At 37.8% G+C, this 22,643-nt stretch overlaps 2 long non-coding RNA genes across 4 annotated transcripts; both read right to left on the bottom strand.

Annotated features, from left to right (window-relative positions):
- Positions 1–6,643: 6,643 nt before the first annotated feature.
- On the bottom strand, positions 6,644–12,876 carry LOC147489528 (uncharacterized). 3 transcript variants are annotated; one of them, XR_015201582.1, is made up of 6 exons: positions 12,745–12,876; positions 12,534–12,625; positions 12,327–12,439; positions 12,177–12,226; positions 11,886–11,999; positions 6,644–6,931 (listed from the first exon to the last, which is right to left on the bottom strand). It is a non-coding gene; the product is annotated as an uncharacterized LOC147489528 (long non-coding RNA). The 3 variants fall into 3 exon arrangements; XR_015201580.1 differs by lacking the exon at positions 12,745–12,876 and having other exon boundaries at positions 12,534–12,674; XR_015201581.1 differs by lacking the exons at positions 12,177–12,226; positions 12,745–12,876 and having other exon boundaries at positions 12,534–12,693.
- A 7,795-nt stretch (positions 12,877–20,671) lies between these two features.
- On the bottom strand, positions 20,672–21,263 carry LOC147489527 (uncharacterized). Its single transcript, XR_015200953.1, has 3 exons — positions 21,185–21,263; positions 21,033–21,092; positions 20,672–20,714 (listed from the first exon to the last, which is right to left on the bottom strand). It is a non-coding gene; the product is annotated as an uncharacterized LOC147489527 (long non-coding RNA).
- Between the last annotated feature and the right edge of the window lie 1,380 nt (positions 21,264–22,643).

Genomic DNA, 22,643 nt, shown 5'->3' with positions numbered 1-22,643 from the left:
TCATAAATGGCATGCATCAGCATTTGTTTGTATATAACAGTGAGTTTCCGAAGCCAAGGTTAGAACAATTAAGTTCCATATCCTGTGAGAATCTAGCCAAAAGCCTCATCGGAATGATTATTGAGTGATGACACAAAGGATGTCCGGATAGAAAGACCATAATACGTCCACCTGTTTTATCACCACGTCTTATCCTATGAAGGAATTTAGGCCCTTTTTGGATCAATATAGCCAAATAAACGTTAAAACCCCAAAATAGATAGTTTTTGTCTAGTTAGCCCTCTTCAACCTTCACCCTTTCTAAAACCCTTTTTATTCTTCACCGATAATTCCTAACTCATCACAACACACAATAAAAAGCTTACGCAGCTGATAAGTTGAGAATTGGATGGATATCAAAAAAAAAAAAAAAGAAAAACCTTGTACAAAAACAAAACAGTTATTTGCTTCAAAAAGAAAAATAAAAGAAAAACCCATCAAAAACCAAAACTCCAAAAATCCAAAGGAGTAAAAAAAATCGAATCTCCCAAAAGTTCAAAATCAAAAGGAGACGATATAAAGAACAAAAAGAAACAAAAGCAAAGTTAGAATTCCTAAAATTCTAAATCATATGGAGTCACAAAGCCAAAGGGCTAAAATAATATATCACAATTAGGAAGCAAAAGAACAAAACGAGGATCTTCTCTGGTTGCAAGTATCTTGAAGACCCAGTTTCTCATCTTATCAAATTTTGTTTTTCCCTTTCTTTTTCCTTCTAAACCATCACCTTATCCCCGTAACTCATAATAAAAGACCTCTAGCTCGATTAGGAATAGGATGGTGTGATAGTAAGTTGAAAGCGTGATCAATCGACCCCGGTTCCTTTGGAACTCATTTGAGTATACGAGGAATATAGGTGCCCACTGCACTTCAGAGAACGAATCTTGAGTGAATCTATCAGAGAGTTGTGATTGCAACACACCCAGTGAGAACCCCAACTTAAGGAAGCTCTCTAAAAGCCTCAGAAACAACTCTGCTTTTGCATTTCATTACTCATGTTTTGTATAATTATTTTTAGATGCTTAAATTATTGTACATATGTTATTCTAAGTTCAGAGGAGCTTGTCCTTATTCACCGCTAATGAGATGTATAAACTTCTGAAAATAAATAAGAAAACAAGACACTTTGTACTAAATTGAAGAAGTTTGTGATTACCTTCACTGGAAAACTCTTAGAAGGCTTAAAGCTCATCAAATAGAGAATTCCAAGTGGTTTAAAGCCTTGTTGCATATGGTCAATGCAATCGCACTCTGCGAAATGAGATTAGTATAGCTGATAATAAATCACTCATTTGTGATCTTAGTTTTTTCTCTCATCCTTGCTTGAGGACAAGCAAGATGCTATTTGGGGTTAGTGATTAGCTCCCAAATGTGCGTTTTATTACCCGTATTTTGCCACATTACAGTCCCTCTTACGTTTAATGAAAAGACAACTCATAGCTTTTACTACTTTTTTTAAGTTAAAGAATATTTCAGACCACTTATCATAAAAGCTGCATCTTAGCACCAAAAGGAGTCTTAATCACGCTTATTATGGAGACTAGTAGCTGCTGTGGAAAAGTGTTGAAAAAGTCAAAGTCAACCGATCAAAGTCAACAGTCAAAGAACTCAAATTAGAAGACCAAATATGGAGGCCTTTATTTCAAATTATGAAGACTTATCCCTAACCCTATCTTGGTCAAAAAGACACCCATAAAGCAAAAGTGAAAAGGGTGAGGTGTCTTGTTTAGAATGGATGAGGAAAAATTTGTAAATGGCAAAAGTAGAGGTATATAAACAAAAAACAAATAAAAGAGAACTCATCTATTGTTTTAGGATCCAAATCATTTGGTTTGTTTATTTTCTTGTCTTGTTTTTAATTTCCTGTTATTTCATTTCCTTTATTTTAATCAACTTGTTATTTCATTTCCTTTATTTCAATCAACTTGTTATTGTTCTTTGTTTCAATCTTTATCTTGTTTGCTTGTTTCATTTCAATATTTTAATCAATCTTCATTTCATGTTTTCAAGTCATTTTAATCTACAATCAAAGCTTTCAAATTCATTAGCTTAGAACCATTCTATCTCTCTCACTGATAAGCACCCAAAACTGTAATATTAAACCCCGAGAGACATAGCATTTTGGTCGATTATGTATTTAATAATCATGTAATAATTATATTTTCGTACTTTTGCAGGTTTCCACAGTTAACATGAATATAATGATAAAACTTGCATTGAAGTACGGGAATACTGGAATATTTTAAGTTCCCGCTCAACCCGGTGAAGCCCAAAGAAAGCGACTAGAAAGAAGTTTCCAAAAGAACAAAACCAGTGTAGAACGGGTCCATATATAAAGAAGCAGCAAACTTCCGAAGCTCACATCTGATAAATCTGGATGCCGACGTTGGCTAGTGAACTGCCAGAGTGACCAGGGCGACAAACTCTACGCAAGGACAGAAAGTTGTAAAAACGCCAAAATCGGCGCCGCCACTGGACACATCACGTGGACCCACTCTGCGAGCCCAAAAAGTATGACGAGTCAGTATAGGCAAATGGCAAGTGATGGTCACAATTTTGTGCCACCTCGCAATATAGAAGACACGTACCAATTCAAAGCAGGTGGTTTGAATTGAATTTGGGTAAAGACAAAACCTTAATAAGAAAAAGACAAGGCAAATTAAAGAAGGTAAAAACAAAACTTTGTTATTCAAAGTTTTGAACGTCTCAATTCAATAAAAGACAAAACCCAATTAATCCTTCACAGGTGGTCTCGGCTATATATATATATGGGGGTTCTTCATTATTCGCCTTCAGTATTTTTATGCTTTAGCTTTATACATTAGCTAGTTAATCGTCAGTAGTTTTCATTTTCAAAGACTTACATTCCGTCCTTTTCATTCCAAAGAAATTTTAAAATCGTAAGTCATTTCTTTTCAAGTTTAATTCGCCCCGCATTCATTTATTTAATATATCTGATAAGTTGAATTATTCATTCAATGACCATGAGCTAATCCCCCCCTCGGGTAGAAGGTTATCTTTGCTTTCGTGTGAGAATCGGGATTGACACTTTAATGTTCTAGAATCACTACTTAGGAATTAGGTGTAGATTAGACATCCGGTCCCAAAATGATCGAGGCATTGTACAAATTTGATCTTGGCGACGCTCGAACAGCCTCGAGAGACCCAAAATGTCTCATGGGCGAATTTCTAGTGTCGAACCAGTTCTCAATTTGTCCAACTGATGTAGAATCGAACCCGATTTGAAATGATATTTCGGAGATGAAATATTAGTTCAACTCCTTATGCTAGTCGCGATCGCGACTTCGAGAGATGTCGCGCGTTCGCTAGGGATCAATACTCGGCCGCGTCTCAGGTTTGTCTATGAACTCGAGATGAATTAGAGCTGTAGTGATGTGGCAATATAAACTGTTAAAAAATTATTCTTGCATGAGTATGATTAACCCTCTCCCTGTTTCTCTATCTTTGTTTATTTACATCAAAATCACCGTTAGTAATTTACATTATTTACATTATCGTTAATTTGATTAAACCAACTAAAAAACCTAAAATCCTACTCACTAAAAGTTGTAATTCCAGTTGTGAACCTTGCCGAGCCCTAAGGTTTGGACGATCCCTTACTCGACTTATCCTACCAAACCCACGTGAGTAAGGTAACTTGACTAAACGGACGACTATACGGACTTTGGACTTGGACTTTGGTCTTCGGACTTCGGACTGTGGACCTCGGACTTAAGTATAAACCCAATAAACGTACAATTAACGTTTTATCAAATGGCGCCACTACCGGGGAAGGACTTTAGACATTTAACGTAATAACTGGAATACATCAAACATAAACCCCCTCCCCTACCCCCTCATCTTTTTTATTTCCATTTGCTTTGCAATACTAACGTAATACGTACCTATTTGCCCCAATTTTTTCTACTAACGGATATCGCGTGAACCGGATCTTGTTTATTTTTATTAGCGATCTAAGTATTCTATAGGAACTTGAAATCTTGGCCGAAAAAAAAGAGTCTCGGACGAGACTATATTAATAGCGCGCGAGACTAACCTGGAGTATCAACACTCCAGTTTTTAGGTACAGGCCACTTTCCTTTTCAGTAATCTTTTGGGCTCTCTAGTCCTGTTTATCTAGTAAGTTCATGAGCTCGGAAGTTAGTTCGATCGTTGTACGAGGAATCGCGGGACGCCAGGTTTCAAATTCTTAAACTCCTCAAACTTTGTCGAGGATATTATTTGGTTGTGTGTCATAACCTATTTTACCTTGCATGTTTGTGTGTTGGCATGAGAACTCTTTGTATGTAAATGTGGTTCGTCATTACATCTTCACGTTAACACGATTAAAATGATTCGAATATATTTGGATGTATGCATAGTTTCAAACCACCTGCTTAGAATATTTTTGTATGTGTATGTTACATCAATTTACATACGCGGCATTTATTTGCATGAGTTCATTCTCGACATTCCCTTAGCTCACATATAGTTGCACTTATCGATAGCTATAGATTATTGCATGCGTAGGACATATTTATATTCACGTATAAGTAATATAGATTTGCATGTGTAGACTTCCTGTGTAATACTAGCGTATGTTAATTGTATGTTTCATAATCTCGTCTCCATAATACATTAATTACGTAAACTAAAAAATATAAAATTAAAAAAATAAAAATAAAAATAAAAAGATAAAAAATAAATAAAAAAAAAAATCATAATAATTAAAATTTCATCTTAATCATCTTAATAACACCCCGTATAATACACCATTATAAATCATCATTATATTCCATCAGTGCCCAGGAAACTTCAAAAATTGAGGTTGCCTAATTAAGGAACGTGCTAGCACGAACAACCTCCTTCAATTCTATCAGGTGGCCTGGCTGCTGGAATATTCACACGTTATCCTAAAGCTTACCCGCGAGTTAAGAATTTCGGGAAGACATGCTTGAATTTGTTCCTTATGAGCCTTAAATTAAAATTTGTATTTGTATGAGACTACGGTCTGGTAAACATAAGGAATTAGAACTTACATATCGTCGTCGGAAACACAATAAACAACTGCTTATGCTATCTCCTAGACATAGTTCCTCCTCCGTAAACCAACCTCGTCCAACATCTCCGTTGTCATTATCTCCCTTAGTTATGGCTCAAGAAAATCCCACAGTCGAGAAACCCCTTCCGGATTTCTATACTGCATTAAACTCGATGCGATTGTAGATGATTTTCACATTCCGCCAAACATTTTCGGTTTGTTACCTATTTACCATGGTTTAGACCATGAAAAACCATACAATCACCTTCATCGGATGCAACAAGTAGTCACCACTTTCCACCATCTGACTGTTACTAATGAACAAGTTTTGCTTAGGTTGTTTCCCTTCACCTTAGCTGATAAAGCTTCAGCTTGGTTTGCAGGCGAAGCGCCGCAATCCCTTGACACATGGGCCAAGCTCATATAAGCATTCATGATAAAATTCTATACTCAGAAGAAAACTACAGAAATACTTCAGAAGATTCAATTCTTTCGCCAACATCCCCAGGAATCCTTTTCGGAAGCATGGAGCAGATTTACTGATCTGCTTCTCGAATGTCCCCATCATAAACTCGACACCGCTGTATTAGTATGTTCATTCTTTAATGGTCTCTCTGACCATCAAAAGAAAATATTAGATATTATAAACGGCGGTTGTTTCATGGACAAGGGTACTACTGAAGCATACACTTTTCTTGAGAAACAGGCTTCATGAAACACCCATTGGGGAAACACTAATTCTTCCAGATCTTCTAAAGACACTCCTACCAAAGTTACATCTATGTTCGAGGTCAAACCCGATCTGGAATTAAAAACTCTGATCGAGTCCCTAAACAAAAAGATCGATGCTCTTTCGGTTCAAGTAAATAATCAGAAACCCAAACAGGTCATGGCTGCCAACGCTTCCCCATGTCCTCTTTGTTTCAGTTCGGAGCACACCGATTCTTACTATCCCTTGGTATACGAGTCCCCCCAATCTTCTGAAGAAGCTTGTGCTTTTAACATCCTTAATGAACCTTGGCGACAACATCCAAATTTGGCTTGGGCATCTCCTACCCAACAACAAGCTTTTCCGGGTGTCAACAACGCTTCTGTACGACCATCCGCGAACTACAATTCCTACCGTCAAGGAAATCCTCCGCAATTCCAGCAAAGGCAAGGTAATTTTTCCAACAACGCAAATATAGGGTACCAAAACAACCGCAACCTTATCCCTACTAATCAAGGATATGACTACCAAAATCAACCCGTAAACAATAACCGTCACTACAAGAAAAAAAGCTTTATATCACTGTTAATAGTGACAAAAAGTCATTTGTCACTATTTTTTTTTTTGCCAAAACCGTAATGGAGTGAGAGTCATTTATTTTTTTCCTAAAATCGTCACAAATATTTGTTTCAGACTAGCCTCTCTTAACCATAAAAAACGGTAATAACTGCTCAAAAACCGTCACAACAGTTATGGCAAAACCGTGATAAATATTATAATTTTTTTCAAAAAAAAAAAAACTTATATATATTTGAAAACAGGCATTTCACATTGAATTGGACCTACAACAAATATACACCTAAAATATAATCTATTAAAATTCAAATAGCATTCATAAATGCTAACTCCATTGAACATTCCAGTAGCAAAAATAAACATAGGACTTAGGTAATCAATAGGTACTTAATAATATATAAATGAATGGATTAAGAAAGAATTGTGACCAAATCACATTCACGTCAAACACTCGTGATTAGTCTTCATCATAGTTCGAAAAACATTCTTAGAAACACCAAACAAACTACAAGCTTTGACATCTATCTGAGGTGGAAGCCTTCTTGCTGGCCAAAAAATTTCTCGATCTGCAAAAGTTAAAAATATAATAAATAAAAAATAAAAACTAAGGAACTAAAATATCAAAATAAGGTTTGGGCAGCTACCACACTACAGTACTAGGCCATCTTCATCGAATACCTAGCGACCATTGTTGATCCCACCAAATCTTATAAATTCTAAAGATAAAGTGAATCACAAAAAAATCATTTACCTAGTTTTAATGATTATTCCAGTAAAGAGAACTACAAAACAAATAAAATCCATATAACAAGTGCTTCCAAGCTTTAGTGAATAAGAAAATAGGGTTGTACAAAGTCAGATAGCAATATTTGTAAAAGTTGGACATGGAGGGATGTAACGCCCCAAAACTCAAACCTATGACACGTGGCTTATCTGGAAAATTTTCGGCAGAGTCTTCTCTGTATTTTTGACATTTCATAAATATAAAACATGTCCTAACCTGAAAATTTAATAAGAATACATCCAAACTACATATAAAACCTCATACCTTAGTCGTAAACCCAACTACTAAAAGATATATTGGTTCGTAGAACCAGCTACTTAACCATCTCGACCAATGCCAGTTAAGTCAAGTAATCAATCCTCGAATAATAAGAAAACTATAAATATACAAACAACATCCAAAAAACCCTAATATAAGACTTATACAATGCAACTAATATACATATATCTCCACGTTACCAAAACAACCTCAACAAAACCATCTAACCCTACATATTCCAAATACACCCATAAAAGAAGGATTGGCAAATGCCAGATCACTTGAATACCAAACTAATATCGACTACACAAACTAAACAAATAAAGATATCTCCAATATGACAATCGGGTGGATACAAACACGATTAGAAATAATGACACCCATAGCAATAAATATTTAAGTTATAGTAAAACTTAAATATTAAACCAAATCTGCCTATTTGTAACCAAATGACATACGTAAAACATTAAACCTAAATCACTTAATTTAGTTCTTCCAAGCAAAAATACGTAATGATCCAATATTAAACATATCACATTAACTATACATATATGGTAGAACTAGGACAGTTATTGTATGAGGTCTACCCCTACACTTTTTAGAGTTCTTTTTTGTATTCTAATAAGACATTGAGCGATGGGCTTCCTCGATAGAAGCTCGAATGGTACCACATTCGATCATATATTCTTGGAGCGAGGAAACATAGTCATAGCAATCCCCCCAAAGCCCTAAAAAGCGTAGGGGGGAGAGCATACGACGAAGTGACCGAATGACTCAATGTGTAGTTCCTCTATAACTAGAAGACTTTAAAGAGCTAAGAGTTAAGGAAGGTTGCTAGCTTCTCGTTTCTTTTTCCTATTCCCCTTATCCACTATTGAAGGTACCGTTCGTGCTCCTCACCCGGGAGCACTCACTCTCTTTCAATTGTTTCTTTCGCTAATGATGCTTTTAAGCAAAGCGAAAGTCGTTGCTTGTTGGGTCGAATCTTGATGGAAAAAGGAATGGCTAACGAGAGCACATAGGCTTTGAAGCCTACGTTTTCAAGGCCAGGAGAAGTAGAGACTGGCGACGGGGATTGCTTCTTTTTTGAGCCTCAGTTAGTGTAGTTCCGTTATGAATGAGCCTATGCCTAGGTTTCTTTCACCCTTTGCATGGGATAGTACGGCAGCATCTTCCATTTTTCTTTCTACATATAGATTGGCTTGGTCTTCTAGCAGTGGAGGTGGGCCAGGTGTTGAATGGAGTGTTCCTTCACCGTTCTTGGAAAGCTCTGGAAGAAAGTAGCAGGAAGGCTCTCCGAAGGTGACTTATTAAGGGCGGGCTAAGGCTCGCACCAATGTCTCTTCCGTCATGTTCTGTTTTGCAAGTTCTATTCCTAAATGCTTGTTCGAGTTAAGGCAGAGGGTAGCAATAAGGAAAGGATGCTACTTCAAATAGGGAGCGAATCCCTGGCTAGCTACTAGCCCTTTCGTTTGGAAGCCGCGTAGATGCCATTTTTCTTTAGGCCGAATGCCTATTGATAAGGTGCCATAAGGTAATAGACGAGAGGCTCCCCCACGGGCCTTAAATTGCCCCATTTTCCTGACCAGATCTCCGATATGCCCACAAGCCTTAGTAGACTTCTTTCGATAGCGGCTCGAAACGCTAATCCCAAACTTCGATGGAATTCCTATCCTTAAACTACCCCACCACGTGCCCCCCTCTCATAAAGGTCATTTGTTCCCACCGGTGACCGTTAACATAGTTCACTTTTCATGTCCCCTATATGCTAAGGCACTTGGCGAGTGATTGATGTCATGGCTTGTATGGTCCGCCACTTCACCACCCCTATACTACAAGAGTGAAGGTCTTTTTCCCATGGTAGTTTCCTTGATGCGATACTAGAATAAGGCCTACGCTTGGTTAGCTCCTATTTGAAGAGATATGATCTCTTCTATGGCTTATTTGATCTCAAAATAATCCCTTGAAATCCCTCTCTAATAGAGATCTCAAGCGCAAAACAATTCGCCGGTCACCGGCCCGAGGAAGGGTTGCTATCGCTACGGCAAACACGAGGGAGATGCGGATTAAAAATGATATCAATAATCTCACGAACAGACAACCCCTTTTTGCATCGGTTTCTAGATATCTACTTGCTGACCCGAAAGGTGCTTTTACGAAAGGCTGGTCCCCGATAGCCTAATATCCTTTCTTACTTGGACAGGAGATGCAACATCGACTTCCAAGCAAGGGATGGGAGTTAACAGTGAAAGAGAGCCAAGTGAAGCAAAGAGACATCCTGATTGTCGAAATGGCTAGTCTGGCCCTTCTATTTTCTTCTGTGTCGTTTGATGGTCAGTTGTTCTTGGTTTAAAAAGAGTGAAATCTTATATTATCTCAGAAGAGGAAGTTTTATGTTTTCACTAGGAAGCTTTATTATGTTTGTTTGAACAATATGGAAGGGAAATTACTTATAAAAATTTCCCCGCCGTGGTTGAATTAGCTTTTTTCGGGTCTTAAGCATCTCTTTGATTGGGTCATTCAGTCACTACCTATATGGGAGAATTATGTATTGATTAAGGCTCCCTTTTGAGCATCGGTTCTTTATTTATCATGGCCATATTCGGTGCCTCGCCTTTGAGACTTCCTCTTTGGCTTTGATGGTAACTCGTTATCCTTTTACAGAGGCTTTGCTAAAGTAACAGTATTGTTCTTGCATCTCTTCATTGGCATCTTCTTTCCTTCACTAGCTTTCAGTCCTTGGCCTGACCTGATAGTAGCTAGAGAAGATAGCTCGTGAAGTGCGTGTTCCGTCTTAAGTTTACTGGATGGGTCAGCTCCTGAGAGATGACACTTGGAGCGAGGGCGAGGGCAACTAGTTTCACTAACTGATGTAGATGAAACAGATTTGCATCTACTATGCTCTTTCCTTTTATGTGTTATTTTCCGGTTGTGCATTTGTTCAAGAATTTAAAGAAATCCGATACAAAAGTGATTAACCCGGCGGCTCAATCCTCTGCGGACTCTTCATTTCGCACCCCCCATGACCGACTTATTTGGCTCTCAAGTAGCTTATGAGAATGGGTGAAGCGCTCTTTCCTTCTTCTAAGAATCTCCATTCAAGATGGCGGTCGAACCCCCATCACCCATTGAATTAGCCATTGGCATCCACTCGAGAGATGGAGTCTTTGGACTTATTTATGTGCTCTAGTGGTGAATCGATTTACGGCAAGGAGTGATAGCCCAAAGAAAAGACAAGAATCCCTACATTCTCGCTTAACTAATCCTCTAATAAAAGAGTAGAGGCAACTACATCAAAAACTCCTTGTCAAGAGATAGATCTTTCTTTGCCATCCCTACGTACAAAGAATAGTTAGTGTGTCTAGTGGCACCGGCTTGGTTGATATCTTGTAGGGTTGTCGAGTCAGCTTTGGGTCATGCCCTTATTCTATAATATAATTAGAATAGCTAGGCAAAGGAATGTACCAAAAAGAACTGCTTTTAGGTCACAAACCTACCCGTGAATAGTACCAAGTGTCACATCCTAGTCAGCTTTCGACTTAACATGTCCAAGTCTACCCCCCACATAGCACCAAAATCTTAGTGAGCTCTGTCTCCGGTAAGGCTATAGGCAAAGGTACCCCCATTCCTCAAATCCCTGAACTTGGGAAGTTCAGCCTAAACATTCTTGAACTTAAGAAGTACATGTATTGGGAAAGAGACTAAAACTTCATGTACATACCTACTTCTATGCCGGTCCTTTATTCTTTTATGCAATAATGATCAAACATCATAAACAAAGAACTCTACGGGGTGGGTATCTACCGATGGAAGCGGTTGTGCCAGGTGGCTGCCTACGTACCCTTTCGGGGATCAAGCCATACGTAGTTCTTCCTTTAGAGCTCGATTGTTCAATAGTACGTAGAACTCGACAGTTCATCACTTCATCACTAGAACTCGAAAGTTCAATACTAGAACACGACAGTTCAACACTAGAACTCAACAATTCAGTCGTACTAGTCACATACAGTGGCTTGTACGTGTGTGGCCTAAAATGAGTTGGCATTTGAATGCCAGATGCACATCTACACAAATTGGAGGTGGAAAGAAATAACAGTAAACTACCAGAACCACAATATAACCTGTTTTTAGAAGTGACGTAGACTGAACTCAAGCAACTAAGAATCCTACGGGCTAGAGTCCAATCTCGATCAAAACGTAAATAATTAAAATGTGTATTATAAAACTTCAATTCTATCAAGTGTAATGGATCAATAACATCAACAAATAGGCGAAATGTAATTCCATTTTCTACTATACATCAAGAGAACACTTTGACTATTTGGCAAACTCATAAGAGCAAAAAGACAAATATTCTATAACAAATCATACGAAGCCGGTCCTGTTATTGTAAAAGATAATCTGTTTAACGAAATGGTTGCAATTAAATAATTTAGAGCATGTCAAATAAACATAAGAAGCAATGTTAAAAATCAGACCAGATGCATGTTTTGTCGTTTAGTTATGGGCATGTTGCTTCTGAGTAGCATGAGCTTGGTATTCTTGTGCAGCAGCACGTGCCATTGGAACTTGACTTAAAGCCCTCATAGTACCTGAGAAGTTCCAAACTTTAGCATAGAAGACCAAAAATGTTCTCACAGCTAACACAAAAATAATTTTAGACTAACCATTTACCTACAAACAATGATTATAATTATAGATAACATCAACACTGTAAGACTAACTGTGAATATCTACATATGATTCTTGAGAGTGGACACTTTACACACCAAGATCAGCAACTACTGAGGAATACTGCTGTTTATAACCAACTTTTTTCCTGGAAATTAAATTCAACAATTAAATTAACATACTAGAAAAATTGTCAACAAGTGGAGTGACTAATATACATCTACTGAGAACCAAAGGACAAGGAATACCGATCCAGCCCCAAAATTCCATGTCTACGTCTTCGTGTCTTCTGTAGACGGCTTATGCTGAGTTGTATCAGTGTAAGTTTCACCCCTTAGTTTCTTTAACTCTTTTTCAGCCTCTATTATTCAATCACAACAGATAAGAACGCAATTATTTGACATGTACAACTAACGGATAACAACAATCTGACTACAAAACAAAGGAAAACTTACTCTCTTGCGTTACAAAAGCCCCAAAGAATTCCTCCGGGTCTTTCAATTCATCAAGGTTTAAATTCATACCTTCTCCACCCAAATATAAAATTCTAGAGAGAAATATGTTTATGACGATAAGATTCTAGAGAGAAAGTGAAGAAATGGAAACCTTTGCGCAAACAATATTAATTGATAGGGGAATTGAAGTTCCGAGAAGAGAATGAGGAACCTGAAATGGTGACAAATCGGCTGTCTCAGGGGTTAAACCGTGAGAGTCACGAGTGAAAATGAACGAGAAGATGGTGTAGTTTAAGAAGAAACTGATTATCTTTGTGGGCTTATGGGCATAGTGTTGTGTTCCGAATTAGTTTTTTTAGTGGAGTTGTGGGCGCGCGCTGGACTTGGGTCAAATGGTTACTAAATGGTCACTTTAAGTGTCGGATAATATGTAACTATTTTAGTGAAATAGTGACAAATAGTTCTCCACACATATACGCCTTTTTTAGAAAAAAACCATTTGTAACCGTTTCGAAAATGCACGTCACCAAAAACTTTTTAAAACAGTCACAAAAACCATTTTCTGCCATTTGTGACCCCGTTTGAACGAAACGATCACAAATAACATTTTAAAGCGATCACAAAAAGCCTTTTTCTATTAGTGCGTGAACTTGTTCCTCTTTGCTTCCATGGTGCAATCATTTGCCGATAAAAGCAATTTGAAACTTTTTTCGACTTACATGAATCAACATAATCAAATCTTAGCATTTTTATCCAACGGTCTCTTTTAGTCGTTAGCACGGGATAAAAGTCAAAAGGGCGTGTTCCCTGGCCAAGCAGTTCCAAACCCTAAGCCTACAAACACTGCCTTTGAACTCAACAATGCACCAGGATCTAGTAATCCAAGCTAGGGTGAGGTAAATTCCATTACCACTCTTCGTTCTGGCCGAACCATCGACAATCACATACGTATGCCAGACGTCGAATCAATATAAGCCACGGCTGACGTCCTTCCAACTCCTACCTCGCAACCTATAACGGACGAAGTTGTTCCTTCCAAATCTACATCCATGTCCCTAGGGAACGATGCCACTGATCCATTTGTGCGATTCCACCCAAAAGTTCTATTCCTTGCCCGTTTGGCAAAGAACAAACCTGATGAACATTTCGACAAGATCCGTGAAATCTTCAAAAATTTGACCATAAACCTACCTTTTCTAGATGCACTTAAGCATTTGCTCAAGCATGCCAAGTTTTTGAAGGACATGTGCACCACCAAACGACGTACGAATGTTCCTCAACAAGCGTTCCTCACTGAGCAGTTTTTCTCAATTACTACTACCAATGGTGTGGTTAAATACAAAGAACCAGGTCGACCAACTGTACCATGCACGTTGGGCGACAAGTATACCGCTACTGCACTTTTAGACCTAAGAGCCAATGTTAACCTACTTCCCTACTATTTATTTAAGAAGTTAGGTCTTCATGAATTAAAACCTACCAATATGACTCTACAACTCGCGGATCGCTCCATCAAGTACCCAAAGGGCATAGTAGAAAACGTCATAGTCAAGGTCCAAGATTTTTACTACCCCGTTGATTTTGTCATTCTAGATATCGAAGTAGCCTATGATTCCATTCCTATCATCTTAGGACATCCATTTCTTGCAACTGCTAACGCTCTCATAAATTGTTGGGACGGTTCAATAACATTGTCTTTCGGGAACCTTTCTGTAGAACTCAACATGTTCAAATTAATGAAACAATTTCCCAATCCTATAATGGAGGGTGAGATTAGCTTGGTTGATAGTCTGTCACATGATTATTTCACAAACTCTTTTCCCGAAGACGAGGTACACCAATTTCTTTCTTCTGATAATCCTGAGTTTGACGATGACTTCATTACATTAAGGATGTCCACGATTATTAGAGTCGATTACCACTATTTGATCCTACTACCGCGGTGTGTCGATTCGAAGAACCGACTCGATCTTTTCCATTGAAGAGACGGTCGCTCACGAATCCTTAATCCCCAATCCTCCAACTCCGGATTTAAAACCTCTACCCTCTGATTTGAAGTACGTGTATCTCAATCCCGATGGTAGTCACCCTATAATAATTTCTACCCTCTGACAAAGAAGCACGTTTGATTCGTGTCATTCGTGAACACCGCTCTACTATCGGTTGGTCCTTAGATGATATTAAGGGAATAGACCCTAGTATATGCACACATCATAAACATCTCAATGACAGCTCAAAGACATCGTGAGAACCGCAATGTCGCCTTAACCCCGCCATGAAAGAGGTGGTGAGAGAATAAGTTTTATGTTTACTTGATGCGGGTATCATATACCCTATCTCTGATAGTGACTGGATTAGTCATGTCCACATTGTTCCTAAAAAAGTCTGGCATTCAAGTTGTACAAAATGAAAATGGTGAATGCATCTCCACTCACATTCCATTAAAATGGAGAATTTGCATTGACTATCGCAAACTTAATGCCAGAACACGTAAAGATCATTTTCCTCTCTCATTCATTTACTATATGCTAGAATGTTTAGCCGGTCATGTTTACTACTATTTTCTTGATGGCTATTCTAGCTACTTCCAAATTGTCATCGATCCCGCCGATCAAGAAAAGACAACTTTCACATGTCCCTTTGGAACCTTTGCATACAGATGAATGCCTTCTGGTCTTTGCAATGCCCCAGGCACCTTCCAACGCTGCATGCTTCATATTTTCAGTGATATGGTGGAACGTTATATGGAAATCTTCATGGACGACTTTTCCATTTATGGAAATTCCTTTGACGACTGCCTATCCAACCTTTCTAAAGTGTTAACACGTTGTGAAGAGAAAAATCTAGTCCTTAATTGGGAGAAGTGTCATTTCATGGTTACCAAAGGACTTGTTCTAGGTCATATTGTTTCAAAAGACAGGATAGAGGATGATAAAGCTAAAATTGTTAAAATTGCTTCGCTACCTTTCCCACATACAGTTTGTGATATCCGTGCCTTTTTAGGACACGCTGGGTTTTACAGGCGATTCATTCAGGATTTTTCTAAAGTTGTTCGACCCTTAACCAATCTCCTGCTTAAGAATGCGGTATTCGACTTCAATTTCAATTGCAAACAAGCTTTTGAAACTCTAAAAATAGCCCTGACTACCGCTCCTATCATTCAACCCCCTGATTGGTCTCAACCATTCGAACTGATGTGTGACGCTAACAACTTTGCTATTAGCACCGTACTAGGCCAACGACGTGATGACAAACCCATTGTCATTTACTACGCTAGTAAAACTCTTAATGACGCTCAACGTAATTACACAACAACTGAGAAAGAGTTCCTAGCTGTTGTCTATGCTTTGGATAAGTTTCTCCCTTACCTAGTTGGATCATCCACCATCGTATATACTGACCATGCCACACTTCGGTACTTACTCGCGAAAAAAGACGCGAAACAACGATTGTTCTGCTGGATCCTTCTCTTGCAAGAATTCACCCTGGAAATCAAAGACAAGAAAGGAACCGAAAATGTCGTGGCCGACCATTTATCAAAGCTGGTTGGTGACATTGATAGTGATTCTGAAGCCATTTGTGATTCCTTCCAAGACAAATATTTGTACTCTATTTTCTCATCTCCATGGTACGCGGATATCGTTAACTTCCTAGTTACTGAGGAAGTTCCTTCCTCTTGGTCACGTCCTGATCGTAAAAAGTTCTTATCCATGTAGAAAATATTATTTTACGGGATGACCCTACCTCTTTAAGTATTGTTCGACCAACTCATTCGTCATTTGCATTCCCGACGGGTGCACACCGACGTATTATCCTTTGCCATGAACAATCTGCGGAGGTCATTTCAGTGGAAAGAAAACTGCGGCCAAGGTGTTACAATGTGGTTTTTACTGGCCTACCCTTTTTCGAGATGCACACGAACATTGCATAGCCTGCATTAGTTGTTAGCACTTAGGTCGAATTACAAAACGCAATATGATGCCCCTAAATCCTATCTTGATTGTGGAAATTTTTTATGTTTGGGGCATTGATTTTATGGGACCCTTCTCTATTTCTCAAGGTTTTCTATACATTCTAGTTGATGTGGACTATGTGTCCAAATGGATTGAGGCACTCGCATGTCGCTCAAATGACCATAAGACTATCGTGAAATTTGTAAAAGAAAACATTTTCTCTCGTTTTGGTGTCCCCAAAGCTATCATCAGTGATGGGGGTACACATTTTTGTAATAAATTTTTTGGGTTTTTAATGAAGAAATATAGAGTTACTCACAAAGTTGCTACTCCATATCACCCACAAATGAGTGGCCAAGTGGAAGTCTCCAACAGAGAGATAAAGTCCATTCTGGAGAAAACTGTCAATCCATTAAGAAAAGACTGGTCTCTTCGCTTATCGGATGCCTTGTGGGCATACCGAACAGCATTTAAGACACCTATAGGAATGTCTCCTTACCGTATTATTTTTGAAAAACCTTGTCATCTACCAGTTGAACTTGAGCATCGTGCCCTTTGGGCCATCAAAAGCCCCAATTACAATATCAACGAGGCAGGCGAGAAGCGAAAACTGCAATTAAATGAGCTTGAGGAGATTCAGAGTGATGCTTATAATCTCTCAAAATCCTACAAAGCTAATATGAAAAGAGTGCACGACAAGCACATTTTGCGTAAGGATTTTAAAATTTGCCAAAAGATTTTACTATACAACTCCAGATTACACATTTTTCCTGGTAAATTGAAAACACTATGGTCTGGTCCTTTCATTGTATCAGCTGTGACACAATATGGGGCAATCTCTTTGCTTAATCCACAAGATAACAATGAATTTCAAGTCAATAGACAACGCTTAAAACATTACTACGAATTACGCTCCCCAGATGTTGAACAGACTCTTCTTCAGGATCCGGTCTATATAGACTAGATGTTTCAATTCATTTGGTGTACTCAATCTTGTTTCTATAAAGGGTACGCCATTTTGGTAGCCGGACCATCTTCTATTTTATGATCTCAAAAGTTCTTTGAAGTGTGTGGTGATAAGTGCAATTTAACTCTCGATTATGCCTCTTGTTTAGCCATCTTAGTGGACTAATAGTGTTTATAAGTTGTGTTTTAAGATTCTACAGGTGAAAAAGAGAGTTTTATAGAATATTAGAGAAAAAGGGGTAAAACGGAGCAATTCGGAGCATTAAGGATCACATGGGAGGCCCGTGGACAACCATGGAGAAGGCCAAGGAATTGGAGCTATTAAAGATGCGACTTTGACCTATTTTAAAGCCTATTTGGAAGCCCAAGGCCAAAGGATTTGTTGCTTGGACCAAAGCCCGCAAAAAAGGATAGAAGGATAGAGCAGAAGAGACAAACTTGACTAATGGGTCTGGGACGCATGGATCGAGCGTCCAGACGCATTGCTTGCATCTGAGATGCATGAATAGTGCGTCCAAACGCATGAATCGACACCGTAGCCAATTCCTTCTCAGTTTTGGAGACAAAGTTAGACTCTGAACGAAGTCTATTTGTATTAGGAAACAAATGACGGTTTGGAATGCTTCTAGAGTTCATTGTAACCTCTATAAATAGAGGACCTAAGCCTCATGTAATTTGCCAATTCACTTATACTCTTGTCTCCAGAACTGAGGTAGAGAGAGATTAATAATAAAAGATCGGTTTTAACTAGCTGAGTCTTAATAAATTAGTCTTTCTAGTCTTATGTTCTTCGACTCTTCTTCTTCTCATTCTTCGTGTTCTTCCTTCTCTATGGAAGGCTAATCTTCTCCTTCAAGGGAGAAGATGAAGCCGGTGCTTAAGGTTTAATGATTCTTCTGGTTCATGGTATTCTTCAATCAGGTTAGTTCTTTATGTTTTTAGTTATTAGTTCCATTGCCCAGACCAGGGGATGGAAGTATAGATTAAGGTTTTTATTTTTTGCAATAGAATATTATGCTAGTTTAGGGTTTTATTTATTGCAATTGAATATTTGCTAGTGACATGCTTTTATTTATTGCAATCGAATATCATGCTAGAATAGGGTTTTATTTATTGTAATTGAATATTATACTATTATTATTTATTTTTCCTCTAGTTGTGTAGTGTTTTAGAGTAAGGGAAGTATTCCTTGTGTTTGCCTTAGATGGTGATTCATTGAATAGCTGCCCAAACTCACATAAAAGGAAAGAAGATACTAGTAACATGAACATAGGAACAACCTTAAGTAGAGTTATTCGTTAACGATGTTTCGTCCAAGAGGGCATCGGCACTCGCTCGATTGCCTAATTGTAGTCTACTTGTGAAAACAACCATAAAGCAAAAGGTCATTGAATCAAATGTATTGGTGGATTCTAATATCTTGAATTCCCTTTCTTATAAATTCTCAATAGTTTAGTTTAGCATTAGAATCTATAATATCTATAATCATAGTTTTTAATCCCTCAAACTCCCTTTCCAGTCCTGTCCTTCATATAAACATACACTTAAAAGTGGAACGATACCCTACTCATCATTTACTTATTGAGGGATAATTAGGTTTTGATACGCTTCTGTTTTGTTCAACGACTATACACCATCTACATACACAAAAAAGAAGGCTTGTCAAATGGCGATGCTGCCATTTTAAGTTGTTTATGTTTAACGTTTTCTTTCAAGATTAGAATTTTGGATCTTGAGGTAATTTTAGCCGCATCATCCATCCTTTTGAGAAAGAAATAAGCTTGAAGGACATCTCGAAGACAAGATTTATCATCCAGGTTAGTTGAATCTTCATTCTTTTTATTTCATTCTTAGTATAGTTGCATCGTAGTTTAGTTTTATTGCTTTCTAGTATAATTGCATTTATGACCTTTTCAACAATTGAAGTTGTAAGCCAACACAGTGAAACATCAAACTCTAGTGTTTCTTGTCTAAATCTTGACAAAGCGGACTATCGATGCGTAGGCGATTGGTACTTAAGCAATCCAAGTGATTCACCATAACCCTAGAAGAGACAGCTTTAGACAACGGGCGAGATACTAGCTGCAAAGCCCAACCCAGTTGAAGGAAAGTAGTTTTGCATATTAGTATAATTTATAATAGTTGCATATTAGTTTAATTGCATTCAAGCATAGTAGGATAGTTTTCATCATCTTCGCATAGCAAGAATACTAGACACTACGACGGGAAATGGTGACCTAGAGCTCGTCGCGAATAGCTCTGTCGTTAATATTAACGACGGAAAAATGCGTGGTAAAGCGAATTAGAAATGCGACGGGTGTGCGACACTTAAAGCCGTCGTTAATTATAGGACATCCAAAACCGTCGCAAATTTCCTTTTTCCTGGAACTACATGTTTTCAAATCTAGAACGTACTGAACCGTCGTAAATGTTTGTCTTAAGTTTAGGAAGTAACGATAGTATTCCCCGTCGTATTTGTTTAAAGTATTTTTTTTTAAATAATTAATTTTTTTGGTAGAACCTATTTTTTCCCAGACACCACTACTAATACTACATGATTCTTATATCATAAAATCAATTACACAAACATACTAAAACAACACATTTCAAAATTTGATATATTATACATTGGTTTTCCAAAATTTACAATGTTTTCAAGCTGTTGATTGCCAATAAATAACTAGGCTTTTAAAATACACAAGGCATAATAAGAACATAATGAGAAAAAAAAAACAATTTGTGCTTTGAAATTCCTATCTTCATCACTTTTATGCAATTTGGTCTTTCATTGAGTCACACAACCTTTCATGAGGGTAAAAGCAGCTCTTTCGCAAGTTCAGAAAACGTGATTCCACCAGATAATGCTACAATTTGCTTCTGGATGGGCAATCGCAAGCGGAATGTAGAATAAATATTGAGATCCAAAATCTTCCTAGGCGAAACTTATCTGAAGGACCATTGAATCTCCTCCAGAGTTCTACCCTTAGTCTCGGGTACCCACAGTGCCACAAACACAACAGTAAAAGCACTTACAACTGTGTAAATGATAAAAGTCCCTGTCAGAAATAAAGCTTATTTAGTATTTTAGATGTGCCGCAGCAGGTAGATACAATAAGTAATCGATGTCCTGTGAAAACGAGGGGGACACACCTCCCGACTCCGATGTAGAAGCAAGTTTGATGTCATAGTTATCAACCAAGATCTGAGCGGTTGGCGGTGTGGCTATGCTACCAGCGAGGCCCTTGATATTAATTGGGAGTATCTGGAACGAGCCAACGTCACATTAAGAATAATGCACTCTACTGTCAATTATATTTCTATTGAGGACAAAGCCAGGCCATATTATGACTGGAGCTGAGGATAAAATATAAAACATTACCACTTTAAATCCTATCCTACACTAAAGTGTCTAACAAAATAAATTAAAATAGAATGTTGCAGTCCAAGAATGGAGAGGCAATCATCTAAGGAATAGAAAGAAATATAGGACCTCTGGAGGTGTGCACCCATATTTTTCTATGCTTTCAAAAGGGATCCATTAAAATTTGAGAAATCAGAAGTTCTGATATAAAGAGCATACCTCAGACATTATAACCCATGGAATAGCTCCAATTCCAAGAGAGAAGAACACTACAAAGGACTGAAAAAAAACCCTCATCATCAGGAAAAAGTGATATAACACCATTAACAATAATTAAGCAATATTAAGAATTTCGGAGAGCAAGCTCATACCACAAGTCCCACTAGTGACAATATCCCCATGACACCATAGGAACGAGAACCTTCTTCCACAACAGCCTAGGTTAGGAAGGTGAATAATACTTAGAAACCACTCTAAACATTGGGAATTGCAGAACTATATAAGCTTCAAATGCCAACACTCGAGATTCGCAACCAATATAAATACATGATTCGAAATGAAGAGTCTAATGTGCACACAACACGACTAACCTTCCAATAAAATGCAACTGCAACAAGGAGGTGGCTAGTAGTCATTCCAAATGACGAAGCCTTCACCAGTGTAGTAAGAGTACAACAATAATGGTGTCTGTCACCATTGTTGCTTGAACAGAATCCAATGGTACGTCAGAGTGTGTATACTGTAGAGACAAAGATAGAGAGTAGTGTTGTTACTAACTTACTAAAACAAAACTTGCATAAATGATGAGTATCAGACTTGCCTCATTTCAATGATATTATTTCTCTAGCAACATACCTGACTAAAAGCTAAAGCAATGGAAACAACACCTCTCATAAGTCCAGCCTACCAGATTATAACCAAACCAAAATTTAGCTGAGTAAGCATGCTCGTGACCATCAAATACTTGCATTTCTATTCTGTCTTTAGGCCCTGCCATTTATTTTCTTTTGCTCTGTTATGAACAGAGCTGAACTTCGATGCATTTGAAAGAACATATACTACACTTGAATTTGTAAAGAAAAAGTTGTTGACTGCTGAGATTGCTCACCTGATCGTTGTATGTAATCATCGGGAATCCATACATCTTATTGAAAACACTGGAGATGGCTGAGCCAAGAATAACCAATACGGCTCGTCCTAGTAATATTAGAAAGATCAAAGTGGGATAAACGCCAAGACTTGTCCCAAAGCTGCGACATCATAAAGTAATGTCAGAACAAAATTGTAACTAGGAAAAACTTTAGCTAGATTACAAATATAACAAGAAAATCAATTGTCATTTTAGTTAAGAACAAAACAAACAATTATACTCGCATAAGAGACACTAATAATTGTTCCATATTCATGTCTTTCATGTAACAAAGGCTTCAGAGTATGCAATCGACCACAAAGTCAAGCTCATCAAAAATAGAAACGACAAACACAAAATCAGCAGTCATCATTGCAAAGAACACAAATCAATCCACATTCTTCTACTCAACAAGAACCACACAATTAAAACTCCACCTACACTTTTATAGATTAATATCCTATATCCTATATACCACATTCTTTTTTTTATCCTAGGTATGTGTCAAAATAGGGAAAAAAAGTTGATTATCTTCTTGAGGAATGAAAAAAAAAACATACATTGCATTGGTTTAATGAGATCACAAATACATTATACGTACTCACCAAGTTACCATCCTTGACATGAAATTCCACTAAACTCCTACTCATGTATTTTCCCTACTATCTATTCCATCAAGACACGTTGAACTGCAACCAGAG

This window comes from Coptis chinensis, chromosome 7 (assembly GCF_015680905.1).
Source record: "Coptis chinensis isolate HL-2020 chromosome 7, ASM1568090v1, whole genome shotgun sequence".
Lineage (NCBI taxonomy): Eukaryota > Viridiplantae > Streptophyta > Magnoliopsida > Ranunculales > Ranunculaceae > Coptis > Coptis chinensis.
The sequence above is the reverse complement of the archived record's forward strand: the minus strand, read 5'-3'. Positions and strand labels throughout refer to the sequence as shown.